This window comes from Hetaerina americana, unplaced genomic scaffold, assembly GCF_022747635.1.
Source record: "Hetaerina americana unplaced genomic scaffold, ioHetAmer1.1.p SCAF_12, whole genome shotgun sequence".
Lineage (NCBI taxonomy): Eukaryota > Metazoa > Arthropoda > Insecta > Odonata > Calopterygidae > Hetaerina > Hetaerina americana.
Window position 1 is genome coordinate 56,031 of NW_027286292.1, and position 14,573 is coordinate 70,603.

Here is a 14,573-nt window from a genome sequence, read left to right on the forward strand (position 1 = left end):
ATTGTATAAATATTGAAACCAATGTCATGTGAAGTGTGAAGTAAATATTATTTATATTAAGCCATTCGCAATATAAAATATCCAATTCAATTTTGAGGCATCTTATTTTTACAACTGCCGAATAATACACTGCAATTCGCCGCCCCTTATTCCTCACAAACTATTCATAATCCATTGAATGCTATCCAGGCTATATATGATCATTACGGTAATCATAACAGGATGAAAGAGTTGAGCTTAGCCAAATATGTCACGTCAGGCTAAGGGTACACGGGATCTATATCATGAAATTGCACCACGTGAAACTAAGCCAAATTGCCATGAACCTCTGATGCACAACCAAACAGTAGAAGATGATAATGGAGAATGGTGCACATTTCTGTAGCTTGGAAGAAATTCTATCAGAGCAGCAAAACCATTGCTGAAAGATACAATGCCATGAGCATCTACTCTGGTAGGGCAAAAGCCAAAGTTGGCATCAAACACAGCTGAGACTAAAAACTCCAATACAGTGACTACAACTCTAGCTGTGTTGGAAATGTAGGTAAGAAATCCCCCTTCTTGACCCTTTGAAATACCCCTGAACTTCAGCGGTGTGGCAGGAACCAAAAATGCATGTTCCCCACTGGGTGTTGGGAAAAGTGTTCACTTGATATCATTTTGAGGTTGGGTGTAGAAAGTGCCCACAAATAGAATTAATTCTGTTTAAAGTGCGGCTTATAGTTTCAGCTGTGTCAGTGATGCTTCTGAAATTATGCTAGTCTGAAAGGATTGTCATTTGAGAAAATTTATCCATTGTGATTTGGCTTTCTAAAATTATTCGTGTATGTCTTCACCTTCACATAACTTTTCATTTTTTGACAATATTTTTTTACTTTTGAAAGACAAATATTTGATGCACCTATACATAGTTGCCCATGGGCACTTGAGTGTAGTGATGTTTTGGAGCCTGTTATGCAAATTTTTATTTTGATACTTCCAAATTGTATTTTATTTCATCCTGTTGATTTTTGGGGATATGGAGAAGGTATTTTTCCATCACAAGCAAAATGCACTAATTGAACAAAAATTCATTTGTTTTGTTGCATCAAATATCATTCTCTAATGGTGAGGGATTGAGTGAACTGGAGGAAATGATTGTGTAAATCGAGCAATGTATCTATGGACCTTAACAAACAAAACTTCTGGTAGAATATATTTATATAAATGTTGAATGAGGTATCGCGGTGGAAATGATGACACCTCCTAACAATTAACAATGTTTATTGTGTTAAGCAAATTACAGCCTTGATGAGGCGATCGAACAGTAATTTTTCAGTAAATATTCGGCCGTGCGGTGGCGAAGCCAGAAAAGAAAGCAGCGTCCTTTGGTTGACCACGATGGCGGCGCGCGTGACTGTCCAGAGCCAGTCAGAGAGAGTGTGTCCGAGAGTGGCTCCGGCGGCGTGGGTACGCCCTGGTGGCGAACGCCGGAACCCAAAACACTTGCCGGCGAAGGCGCGTTCGTAATTGCGCTCAATGGTGATTCAAGGGTCGAGCCGCCACATTACCCCCTTGGTTGTTTTATAGTTCCTTATGAATAGTATAGAAAAGACGTTGGAAAAATGGTGGAAACGGGAGGTGATAAAGGGGACGCGGGCAAGGAATGAGGTTGGAGAGGTGGTGGAAGCATGACAGGTTAGGTAATGAAGTCAAGACAACGAAAGATAAAGGGAAAATTATAGTTGAAATTCTACAAGATGGGACGGAAAGCGAAGGCGTCTCTCAGATCGGGTTGTCCGTTCGCCGCGCTGTGTGCGCGGTGCAGCACCTGGGGGCTGAGGGTCTGGCGGTGCAGGCAGCGTAACTGGGCGCGATGTAAAGGCGGCAGGCCGTCTTTCGTCCGTTTCTGCTGCCTCCAGCTGTGGCGCGGTGTGGTGGTTATAAATTGGTAGTTTGGATACCGTAACGTACCGTAATAAGTCCCTAGTATTCCAGAAATTATTTTTGATTTTAGTGGGCATAGAGTCCAGTGATTTCTAATACAGATTTTATTGATAATCCCTTGCCTTATCTATTTCAGGGATCGGTGGTGAAAAACTTCCTAGCCTTCCTGTGGGCCTGGTTCAAATTAACTTCCTTCCTGACCACCTACACAGTGGTCATGTTCTATGCGACTGCGCTGATTTTCCATAGGAATATTCAAGATCATTAGAAAAATGAATTTCTTTTGGCCATTTTTATTTTTTCACCAGAAATATTTCTAATTACAAGTAATTTCATAGTGTCATTTATTTGTTAAAAATAGTTCCCAGCGGGAAAATAAAAAAAATGAAAATATGTAATGCATTGTGCACTGGTTTATTTAATAAAACCACATTGAAATAAGTTAACCCACACGGAGAAAGAGAAAAGTACAACGTGGTAAAATCTCACTTAAACCTAATATCAAGTCGTCTCGGTCCCTTTATGAAATTATCCCTCACCCGAAAAGCAGTTGTCGTATTGAACCACTTAAAAACGACGAACGTGAAAATAGTTACGTAAATAGCGAAAACCGTCGAAATATACACTTTTACAGAATTGAGGAAAAAGCCTCGCATCGACCTGGAAGCTGCTCGGGGAAACCTACAAAAAACCTTCAATTTCCGGAATGACACCCCTTCTCGGGACAAGAATTGTGGGTAATGGCAAATTAGTAAAAATACTCTGCACACTCCGGCGAGATAGGAAAACTATTTCGGCCGTATATTCACCAATTACATGATTGAGGTACCGGACATTTCAAAATTTTAAAATGAATCATGCGCAATATAGTAAGTTTTATGTTTCCTGAAAATGTATTTAAAAATAAGTATACATGTTACAACTATTCATTATTTTCCAGGGAAAAAATAATGTGACAATTGATATTATTACACCTACCGAGAAATGAAAGTTAATAACCTTATATGAATCGAAAGTACCACGTGAACAGGTGGAGCCACTAAGTCGTTTGAAAATCTGATACATTGTGCCATTGTGAGGATTCGTTTTGGAGTAGTCACAGTGAAAAACTTGGAATTGTGGACTTCTGGAATTTGTTCTAACTCGTTGGTTATGGTTAAACCAATTCATCGTGGCGAACTGGTTTTCGCCAAAATACGGGGTTATCCCGCTTGGCCAGCCATGGTAAATGTCTAATTACAATGACTTGTAACCCCTCAATTTGAATTTTTATTATTAATGTTTAATCTTGATAAGGTTGAAGTCGTCCCGGAGCCCGAGAACTCCAACAAGAAAAACACGAAGAAGTACACAGTAATTTTTTTTGGGACGAATGACCGGTAACTATGTAGCGTGAACTAGCTGTTAATTATGCATTTGTTTGACCACAATTTACTATACCATTGAAAGTGCATTATTCATAGCTCATTCTTGGCTTAAATACCCATATTCAGCAGTTTAATCTGAAGATACTGCGTTACAATTGGCATGAAATAGGATCAGATATACTTTCGAGATTTAAATAATGGGCATATTAGAAATACACGTAATGAAAAATGGCAATGCTAAGGATGCTGATAATCATTTAAATTTATGTAATCAATGGATTTGTTAGTAATTCAGTTAAGTATTAAGGAGAAATAAATGCCCTGGTCTATTTTTATTATATATGTAAATTGTATTTTTGAAAAAATTCCTTTAAGATAGTCATTTTAAGAATGAGGTATGTGAACATTAATTGTATTAAGTGTACGTCAAAAGTAAATGTCTCAGAAATGTAGAAAGCTTCTTGTTTTTGAAAACTGCAATCACCTTTAAACTAGTAGTAGGGTACCATTCACTTTTACCAGGGAAAGCTAGTGTTAAAGAAGGGGATGCAATGTTGGTCAAAATGGTTGACATGCACAAGATGGGTGACTTATACAATATAGGTGATAAATTCGAATTAGGGACAAATTAAAATCGGGTAACAATTTCAAAATAGGCGATCAAGTAGGAGAATTATGGTAGATGCTGAGAATAGAGGAAAAATGAAGACTTCCTGACTTTTACATCTGAAGTGTATTTTATAAGTACACCTTCCACCCTGTATCAATTACACTTCAATGGCCTCTTCTTTCTTCTTTGCCAATGCTCTCCCTCTTCTTTGTCATTGGCTGATAACCTGTAGGGTCCACAAAGGTGTATTTCATAATTACGCTGTAGGGGAGCCGCAATGAGTTGTGCCATGCCTTTGGCCAATTAACTCCCAGATTGGGCAAGGCACACATAATTAATTGTATATCGCCTGTTACTATTGTATTAAACCAAAATCACGTTGACCTTGGTGTAGGCATATGGTATTTTTATGTGGTTATGAGAGGGCCACTTTGTCATATTAATGACATTCGTGTGAAAAAATTATCTTTTTTCAAAACAAAAACACAAGGTCTGAAAAGGATGCATGCAATCATCCTAAGTAGGTAACCCTCAAATGTGAAAGTGTGAGGAACTCAACCAAGAGCTTGTAATAACAGCAAACAATCAAATATTTTATGCTTAATCTCAATATCTGTATGTTTAAACAGATATAACAGAACGATTTATAGCAATGATGATTATAACATGGAGCTGAAATTCTATTGGGTAATTTCTTTAATAGGCCCTGTAGCATATTCAAGTGATCAGATTATATCAGTCCTTCCGCCATAACTGGTATAAGTTGATATTAAATTATGTGATATGAGGTTGAAAAACTGAATTTGGGAGTCAATTGGTGTTATCTTGTGCATGATGTGCTTTATGGTAGTCAATCATCAATCCAACATTTCATAGTGTACAAGAGTTTAATGCATATATCTTTCCATTGTAGTGGACTTTGCTCCTCCGTAGACTTGTTTCCTTATGTTGAGAATAAGGAGAGGTATGGAAAAAAGAGAGATGGGATCAGAGGTTTTAACAAGGCCCTGACGGAAATAGAGGCATGTAATGCCATTATTTCCACAAAAACACAGGTAAGTAAAAGTTTATATATGCCATTACCAAGTATTTATAATTTGAATAATGACTTGTGATATAAGAAAAGTATGGATATCTCGCAACCAAAACAAAACATCCAAAGTTCATGAGACTGACTTGCAAAAGGGATTACAGAAAGAGGGCATGGAAGGAGTAGAAAAATTAAGGCTGGGAAAGAGACTCCCACTAGTGAATTATTTTGGCCAATTTCACTTACAATGAACATGGTTAGAACCCTCCCATCTTCCATGTTCTTCTAACAGTATATTGTTGTAACTCATATGAAGCTAGGTGAGGTTTTGAAGTTGCCAGAAAGAAGCCAGTTCAAGCAAGGCATCTGCATACAAAAACCAATCTTATGCTCATTTCACTGACCTGGGGAACTCACTTTCAAAATGGCACAAGTTGCATAAGTTCAGTTGTACACATTTTTTGTTTGTATTTACTGTGTGTGGTCATTTCTTGAGAAAACTTGAGTGAAATGTAACTATGTGGTTTCCTTAGGAAATGGAGATGCAACATCCTTTAAATTTTACCCTGAATTTGTAATGTATCATGTGGATTTGTGCCAATGCATTAATATTGCTGTAAGATTATTAATTTAATATACAATTGTAGGGTGAAAAAGCTACTCAGCCAAAAGCACCTGCAGCAGGTGTCACAGTGGCTAGTACTGTAACCGGAACTAAGAACACGGCAGGGAAACAATCTCTCTTTGTTGAAAGAGGAAGCGCAGGCCCGTCTACTGACCATGATGCTGAAAGGAAGCTGTTTAGTGGGGAAAAAGTAGGTGGTGCTGTGCACATAAAAAAGGAAGTATGTTGAATAAATTTTCAAATTGTTAGTTATCTTGGTAGAAAAATAACGACTGAGAAAAATGCCTAGCATGTATAAAATGTTGAGTGGGCAAGCAAATTATAAAAATACCGTATATATATTCCCTTGTGTGCAAAGATTTCTAGCAATGTAAATATTTTATTGTTGTAAGTAGTTAAATGACACAGGGTTAGTAATGGCCCTTTTCATATTATGATATTCCACAGACTTTTCATCTCTCTTATCCCGCAAACATTGCATATTTTTTTACATTAATATGTGCACGAGATTTTCTTTTTAAGTTATTTTCAGCTTGTACCTGATTCTTTAGTCTACATGATATTATAAATGTATGCGATGCGATGTAAATCTTTTGTTGTTGTAAGTAGTTAAATAACACAGGGATATTAATGGCCCTGTTCCTATTATGATATTCCATGGACTTCTCATCTCTCTTATCCCGCAAACATTGCATATTTTTTTACATTAATATGTGCACGAGATTTTCTTTTTAAGTTATTGCGAGGAGATTCTGTTCTTTATACAGAAGCTGATTGGGGAAGTGAAAAGTGCTGGTAAAAATCCTATAAGCGGAATATCGAAAGCCTCAGCTTTGAAGAAACGTAATGAAATAAGCCGGAGTGGACAAATTTTGAAGAAAATCAGACTCTCAGTCGAAGAGGGAGGACGGCCCATGACTGGCCTTGGCCCTGTTGGATCTAAGGCAAATGAGGAAGAGCCATCAGGGCCACACAAAACACCCCAAGTAAAACCAGTGCACCTGAAGTGCATACCTGATCCGCTAGGGAGATCTTCAACAGGCGTACCAGCTGGAGAGCAGGTAATTTTGCTTTTCGCATTGCTTTACTGGTTAGTAATATGGACCCTTAAAAATTTCATTGGTTGTGTATAGAAGGAATTTAAGGTATTGAAATCTAGCCTTCATGGATAAGTGTTGAGTATGAAATATCACAGTAGACTGATGGAAGTATTTTTTTGCTTCAACACTGGAATTAATGAGGGTGCCCAAAAAGGGTAAATTTTGAATTTTGCTTGGATGATGTCTCTGTGAACTGCAGGGTAGGTAACAATGCAAGGTGTGGAGAATGTAAATTAGGATTCGGCATAGCGTGGTGGTGGGTATTGCTAAGGCCACTATCTTGGTTTGGAAGTGACCATATTCCAAGTACGCATTCTGCTGTGGTAGGTGGCTGACTGAGTTATTTTTTACTTTACCCACTATGAACAGTTATAAATATGGGCTTCAATGGAGAATTGCACAAGTTGTCAGCATGGGGTCCTCAAAATAGCATGTATTGAAATAAAATAGGAAGCTATGGACAAGGCAATGTTTAAATATGTAAATGTTAAAGGCACAGTCTACTTGTCCGTTCCTATATAGTCCCCATTGAAATTGAGGCGTTTATCATAACCACACGCGTGCTTTGCAATTCCATTTCTGAAGAAATCTACGGCCTCATATTTCAACCACCTGTTTACACCAGCTTCATTTTCTGCATCACTGTGAGAGTACTGTCTTGCTAGCCACGTCTAGCAAGAGATATGGAATCTTAAATGGGTTATTTTCGAGAATATTTTCTTGATTTTCACCGTCAGACCATGGGTCACAAGATAAGAGCAAACACTGCTTCACTCGGCCTTCACTCATAAGTGTTTCTCTCTGCATTTCACCGAATGGCCTATGAATTTCAATTGCCTGGTGGTTTTTTGCTTGTTAAAGCCTTACTGCTGAAGACACCCCACGACTTGTGGAATTTTCAATTGCAGTGCATTACATTAAGTGTTCTGTGGACAGAGGAGAACCATACAGTCTGCCCCCTACAACAGCGGGATGAGCACTGAGTGTAGGGACCATTGGTCGCCAAGATGGTGGATCCAGCCGTACTCCCAGTCACATTAGGCCGAAACATTCGTTACTTTCTGGTCATCCCTCGTACTTGATTTTTTTCCACATGATATTAGGATGCTTTGTTATGTCCACTGCCATGTTCTTCCAACAGTCAATTGTAGTAACTCATATGAAGCTAGATGAGGTTTTGAAGTTGCTAGAAAGGAAGGCAGTTCAAGCAAAGCATCTCCGTACAAAAAACAATCCTCTGCTCATTTCAGTGACCTGGGGAACTCACTTTCAAAAGGGCACAAGTTGCATAAGTTCAGTTGTACACATTTTTTGTTTGTATTTACTGTGTGTGGTCATTTCTTGAGAAAACTTGAGTGAAATGTAACTATGTGGTTTCCTTCAGAAATGGAGATGCCACATCCTTAAAATTTTTTCCTGAATTTGTAATGTATCATGTGGATTTGTGCCAATGCATTAATATTGCTGTAAGATTATTAATTTAATATAAAATTGTAGGGTGAAAAAGCTACTCAGCCAAAAGCACCTGCAGCAGGTGTCACAGTGGCTAGTACTGTAACCAGAACTAAGAACACGGCAGGGAAACAATCGCTCTTTGTTGAAAGAGGAAGCGCAGGCCCGTCTACTGACCATGTTGCTGATAGGAAGCTGGATATTGGGGAAAAAGTAGGTGGTGCTGTGCACATAAAAAAGGAAGTATGTTGAATAAATTTTCAAATTGTTAGTTATCTTGGTAGAAAAATAACGACTGAGAAAAATGCCTAGCATGTATAAAATGTTGAGTGGGCAAGCAAATTATAAAAATACCGTATATATATTCCCTTGTGTGCAAAGATTTCTAGCGATGTAAATATTTTATTGTTGTAAGTAGTTAAATGACACAGGGTTAGTAATGGCCCTGTTCATATTATGATATTCCACGGACTTTTCATCTCTCTTATCCCGCAAACATTTCATATTTTTTTACATTAATATGTGCACGAGATTTTCTTTTTAAGTTATTTTCAGCTTGTACCTGATTCTTTAGTCTACATGATATTATAAATGTATGCGATGCGATGTAAATATTTTATTGTTGTAAGTAGTTAATTGACACAGGGTTAGTAATGGCCCTGTTCATATTATGATATTCCACGGACTTTTCATCTCTCTTATCCCGCACACATTGCACATTTTTTTACATTAATATGTGCACAAGATTTTCTTTTTAAGTTATTTTTAGCTCGTACTTGATTGTTTTGTCTGCATGATATTATGATGAGGTAGATATATTTCGGGGAATGTGATGATCCTGTGGCTATCGTACTGGCATCCTAAAGGTTTCAGGTTCAAATATTAGAGGCGGCTGATATATTCATTGGTATCCTGGGGTCTGCTTGAGGTACTTTGTGGAGTTCTCTCAGTGAGTATGCCATCCGTTGATATGCACATTAAGCTGAAGACCCCTCGTCTTTAAGAGTGGGTTGATGCCGATGCCGTGTTTCTCTCCGCCCTTCTTCCTTTCTTGCCCTTCCCTGATGGCACAAATGACTTCGGTTGTCGGTCACTTCTCACGAAAAATTCTACTACTAGTTATTTCTCATTCAAGCCCTACAAGTTGTAGGAATAGGTAAATTCTTATGGTGAGTTGCTTGTTTTTTTATCTCATAAATTTCTTCCAGTTGGATATTAAATATTGTATTTGTGAAGCCATTGGTTCTGGAGTGAGTAAGTTGGTGAATAAGAAATAGGTGAGAAGATGAGGATGTAGCAACACTCTTTTGGCATATCTGTTGGGGTGGGAGTACTAATTAATAGTAGTAAGCAGTGATGGAAGTAGTGCGCGATTGTTTATGCCGCCCTAGCTATCATTTGAATTGTAAAATTCATGAAGCTAACCCATTATGCTATCTAAGTGTTTAAATAGAAAGTAGTTCTCAAAATTGTCTTAAACATTTTTGGAATGTTTATCAGTGGAGGGCAGGATTGAATCTGGAACACTCACGTGATGGTTATTTTGATCAACCAATCTTCCAGCCGTGCTGATTTCAGATTACAAATGTTTTTTTTGTGTATGAGTTTAGGAATGGATTGAATACCTATCCATAATATCTTTTAATTAAACTAAAATCAGTCAAGATCAGAGAGGGTGTCCATATCTGCAACATATAGTATGTTATTCGAGCCAAAATTAACAGCGCAGTGTTTCAGTAATTCTTTAGAAAAAGAGAAATGGCATTGTTAATACTCATTTCTTGTTAAATTGCTTTCAAAATTTCTGCTACATTTGGTTTCTCTTTATTTAGTCAATAGAAGGAACAAATTTTTGTTTACGTAGCAGTGATAGAACACTTTTAATTGACAGGCATAATGCCAAAAGAGATGAAAGCAGATTTGGGCGAAGCTCATGGCACATCTGCTCCAGTGTTAGCAAATGCTTCCAATTATTGAAATGGCTTAAAATGTGGCTATACATCCACAAATAATGATCACATCGGGTTTGTCCAGTGGAATAGACTTCCTCTGAAATAATCGACAAAATCTACGATAATGTTTTTAAATGATTGACAAATCAAAATTGGAGGCATATCATAAGTTACAGCGCTTTCTATTTTACACGAAAATTTTGTGTGAAAAAAATTTCAGCAGGATATGTTAGCTAACCATTTTCTGTGTTGATAGCTGTGGTCTAAACATGGATTAACTACTGCAGTTAAGAGAAAAAGGATAGTGGAAACAATGTGTTTGTAAAGGCAATCTGACTCCAAAGTATGAGAGGGCTGAAATGGACGAACAAGGTGATGGCCTCTGATTTTTGGAATGCACAAGGAATCGTGTATGTTGATAACTTGCTGTGTCTGCCCGATTGTATGTATTTGATGGGATATGTAGGCTGGACTTGCCATGTATCATTTTGAACTTGGGTGTAACCAGTCAGAGACCATTCTTTGCAATTCTTGCCTCTATATTTACAAATTCTCCAAATTAACCTTTTAAAATGAAGAGAATGCATCAGTTTGATATAATCTTTTCAGGGGGATATTCTGATGGAGGAGAAGAAGCGGAAATGTGATGATCCAATGGGTGGCGACCTTAGTGAGTAATTATGTGTCATTGATAAATTATTAATGATTTAATCTTGATTATTCCTAATGCACTGAATTGTGAAATGTATGCTGTGCCCATTCGAAGAGAGGTGGTTGACGAATTCCAAGAACCTTATTTTTTAACTGCTCTTGATCAAAATGTTAGCCTTTCTTTGATCACTGTTGGCATTGAATAGTTCATGTCCAAAAGAATAATGCTATCAATGTAGTACATTGTGTCAAATATGTGTATCAAATTAATGCTTAATATGTGCAACAGTATGCTGCCACAGTTAACACTAAGATAACAAAACTTGGTTTTAGAGTAGTTGAAGAGCAGTAAGGTACTTGAAACTCTTTGGATTACGAACCATAAGTTTTTGGGAAATTGGGCATCATGTCTAATATTCTGGTTCAAGGCTTTATTAGTTTCATCCGTAACGATTTTGCATTTTTAATTTTGTTTATGTTTATCTGAGTATGATGTTCTATATGTATATATTTCTGCATTATCAATTGCAGGACGTATTGAGGATGATAATGCAACAGTAGTGGCAGATGAAGAAGGAATTGACTTATACAGGCCACCTTTAGCAATTGTAAGTTTTTGTCACAATACTGTGTCCTAATGTGATTAATTAGTTTTAATAATTGGTTTGTCTTAGTAATCAGTAGCTAGTTCTTTATCATCTGCATGATCTTTTTCTGCTGGCATTATCCTGAAAATTCCTCAGGAGATTGATGGCGGCTGTTGTTGGCCGATTCTGTGTGCATGCTAGATCAGCCATGGTCACACCTAGTTCTTGCTTTTCTAAGAATTTACTTTTCAATCAATTGGCTATATTTAAACCCTTTTGATGTAGCGGACCAATTTATTGGCTTTTGCATCTCGAGTAAAAAGTGCGGATGGCTGATATATTGGCCCAAATGTAAGCTATCGTTTAAATCGCTCTAGTTTATTGAATTTTTATTGCCACTTGTGTATTGTTTCTTGTATCATAAATATAAAGCCTCTGCTTTGTATAATTGTTTTTTCTCTCTTTTGTATACCTTTGGGTTAATTACTCTGTTTATGGTTTTTCTATCTCTTGTAAGTATAAATCTTACACTAATTTTTACATTGAACTGTTTACGTGTGGGGAAGTGCATTCTAATGGTTTGCTTGTTTCTTTCGCTAAGTGGTCTCTTCTGTATTAAATATTTTTAATTCTGCACACTTTTGAATGCTTAATGATGAATCTGCTCTGATACCAACTGCTAAGACTTAGGTGATGCGATCTTAGTGAAAGCATTGCTATGCAAATATATTGCTTTTCCTTTTCTTCCGTCCTAGGTAATCATTTAGGCTGTTTGTAATGTGATGGTATTGTAAGCATTTCTCTTTCTAAATCAGCCTTTTTCTTTTACTGCCTTGAAATGGAGTGTACATTGTGGATAGCATGTGATGAACACAATTCTCTTTTGGCATTGAGTTGTGGTGCTGTTTTTCTCATACAAGGTAGTGGTGAAATCATACGGGGTTTTGAAAAAATATTTACATTTTTATTTTTCCTATGAAGAAAACAGCCCAACAACAATGATGACTAAGCACAAATACACTGCAAGAATCATTGAGTCTGTTGAGATGGAATGCCTCAGGGGTTGGAGTGTTGCATATCTCCTCGTGTAAGTAGATCAAACACTAGACTGGAGTGTCTATTCAAGGTAAAAAAAGAATTGTGCAATTTGTGGTGGAATACAGGGTGCGTTCCAAAAGTAATGCAATTTTTTTAATTTATGAACAGATTTGAATGAACACGAAATTTTCTTCAAATGACTGTCTTTGGCGCCTCGCCACATTTTTTTCCGGCAACTGCCATGACCGGTATGTGCCCTGAAAGGCATCTTCGGGGACCTCTTGCAAGGTCTTCGTGGCAGCTGATTGGATCTCTTCTATGGATGAAAAATGGGTTCCTTTCAGGGCTGCCTTAATACGAGGGAAGAAAAAGAATCCTGCTGGGGCAAAGTCAGGGCTATAAGAGGGGTAGGGTAGCATTAGCACATGATGTTTGGCCAGGAACTCGTGCTCTTGTAGAGCATTGTGGCAAGGTGCGTTGTCATGGAGTTGCCAGGTAGCAGAGATGTCTTTTCTCGTCCTGATGACCCTTTTTCCGAGTCTGTCCAGCACATCCACGTAGTAGGCAGCGGGAACTGTATGTCCTGGAGGAACAAACTCCTGTGCTGTCGAACAAGAAAATGATCGTTGTTTTCTCTTTTGATTGCTCATTCTTGCCTTTTTTGGCTTGGGGGACTGTTCGGTGTGCCACTCAAGAGCTTTGGGGTTTTGTTTCTGGGTCTTATTGAAAAATCCAGGTTTTATTGCCAGTGATGACGCGGTCCAAATAATCAGGTTCATTTTCAATACTTTGCGAGAGCTCACTTGAAATTTCCACTCAGGTGGTCTTTTGGTTGTCTGACAACACCATGTGCACAAGCTTGGCGCACACTTTCATCATCGCTAAATCTTCAGTAGCAATGCGAAACACAACAGCAGACTTACACAGTAGTAAGTTCAGTTCATTGGTTTAATGGTCACCATCTTGATACTCAATCAATGGCCAGAGTCCAACAATTATCAAACACGAGCCACATTGGCGTCGTTTTTCCTGGTCGATGGCCGCCCAGAGTTTTGTTCATCGTGGACCTCTTCCCGGCCCTCCTTAAAGGCCTTTAACCACCTTGAAACTTGTGAGTTGGTCAGAGCAGAGTCCCGGTAAGCCTCGGGGAATCATTTTCTTTGTGTCCTCGAGAGATTTTTTCAGCAGAGCACAAAACTTAATCGCATGATGTTGCTTGATCGTCAATTTAATTTTTTTCTTGGCACGGTCAGTGTGTAGAAGTTAGCATTAACCTACGCCCTGCCACTTCCACAGCTTGGAGAGCCCTGAGAATGGTTTTGAAGCAATGATTAGAGTTCCCCCCTCTACTACCTGCTCCAAGGGGTTCGATCCCACTCCAACCAATAGGAGCAGGAGCGGCAAGGGAAATTTGATTGCATTACTTTCAGAACGCACCCTGTTTACATCCAGGAGAGAGAGAGGTCGCAAACAGTATGCATAAATTATAAAAAAAGGTGTGGAGATGCTAGATGAATGATTGAACAACACCTTTTAGAACAAACTATTGTGCAAAATGTGTCTTTACAGTGGCAGACGGAAAGTTATGCTCCTCAAAAGTAATTCTTTATTTTTTGTAATGTTTTTGCATGTCTTTTTGGTTAATTTTGTTTAGTAAAAAGTGTTTTCATTAGAAAATGTTACATATAATGTATTACTATTGTTTCCCTAAATCAAATTTTATTGCTAAAAAATTGTTCCTGTTTAGTAGACGGTTACAATTCCAATTCTTTTGTCAGACAATGTAAAATTCATGCCTTAATGTTACCTAATTCAGTTACTCTTCAATCGAAACAACTGCATGTGGATATCTTTGAAAATGGCTTCAAGATATTTTTTTCCCTCAGATGATACATTTGATTAATATACCCTCCACATATTTTGCTTGTACTGCTGGCTGAACGCGGCACTAAGAGGGTTAATAATATCATGGTGACTCCTATCGCTTTTTCCTCTGGGACATTTTTGAAAGTCTGAGCAAAGAAATCAGAAATAATATGACTGAACTCTAGCTGGGAAAAATGTGTGACAACAAGCAATACTGAGATATTACACAAATGAGTCCTCTGAATCAGCAAGCATGCAAATATTCCAGGAAATCCCTCCTCATCATGCCTTATGCAAAAAGTTGTGAAGTGAGTTATGTTAAAAAAATATTCTTACTGATTTTGTGAATTATTTGCAATTCCATGTGAT

The 14,573-nt window shown here is 37.9% G+C and overlaps 1 long non-coding RNA gene across 1 annotated transcript; it reads left to right on the plus strand.

The window, feature by feature from the left end:
* Positions 1-8,263: 8,263 nt before the first annotated feature.
* LOC139685839 (uncharacterized) lies at positions 8,264-11,272 on the plus strand. Its single transcript, XR_011700231.1, has 3 exons — positions 8,264-8,323; positions 10,672-10,732; positions 11,245-11,272. It is a non-coding gene; the product is annotated as an uncharacterized lncRNA (long non-coding RNA).
* Positions 11,273-14,573: the final 3,301 nt, after the last annotated feature.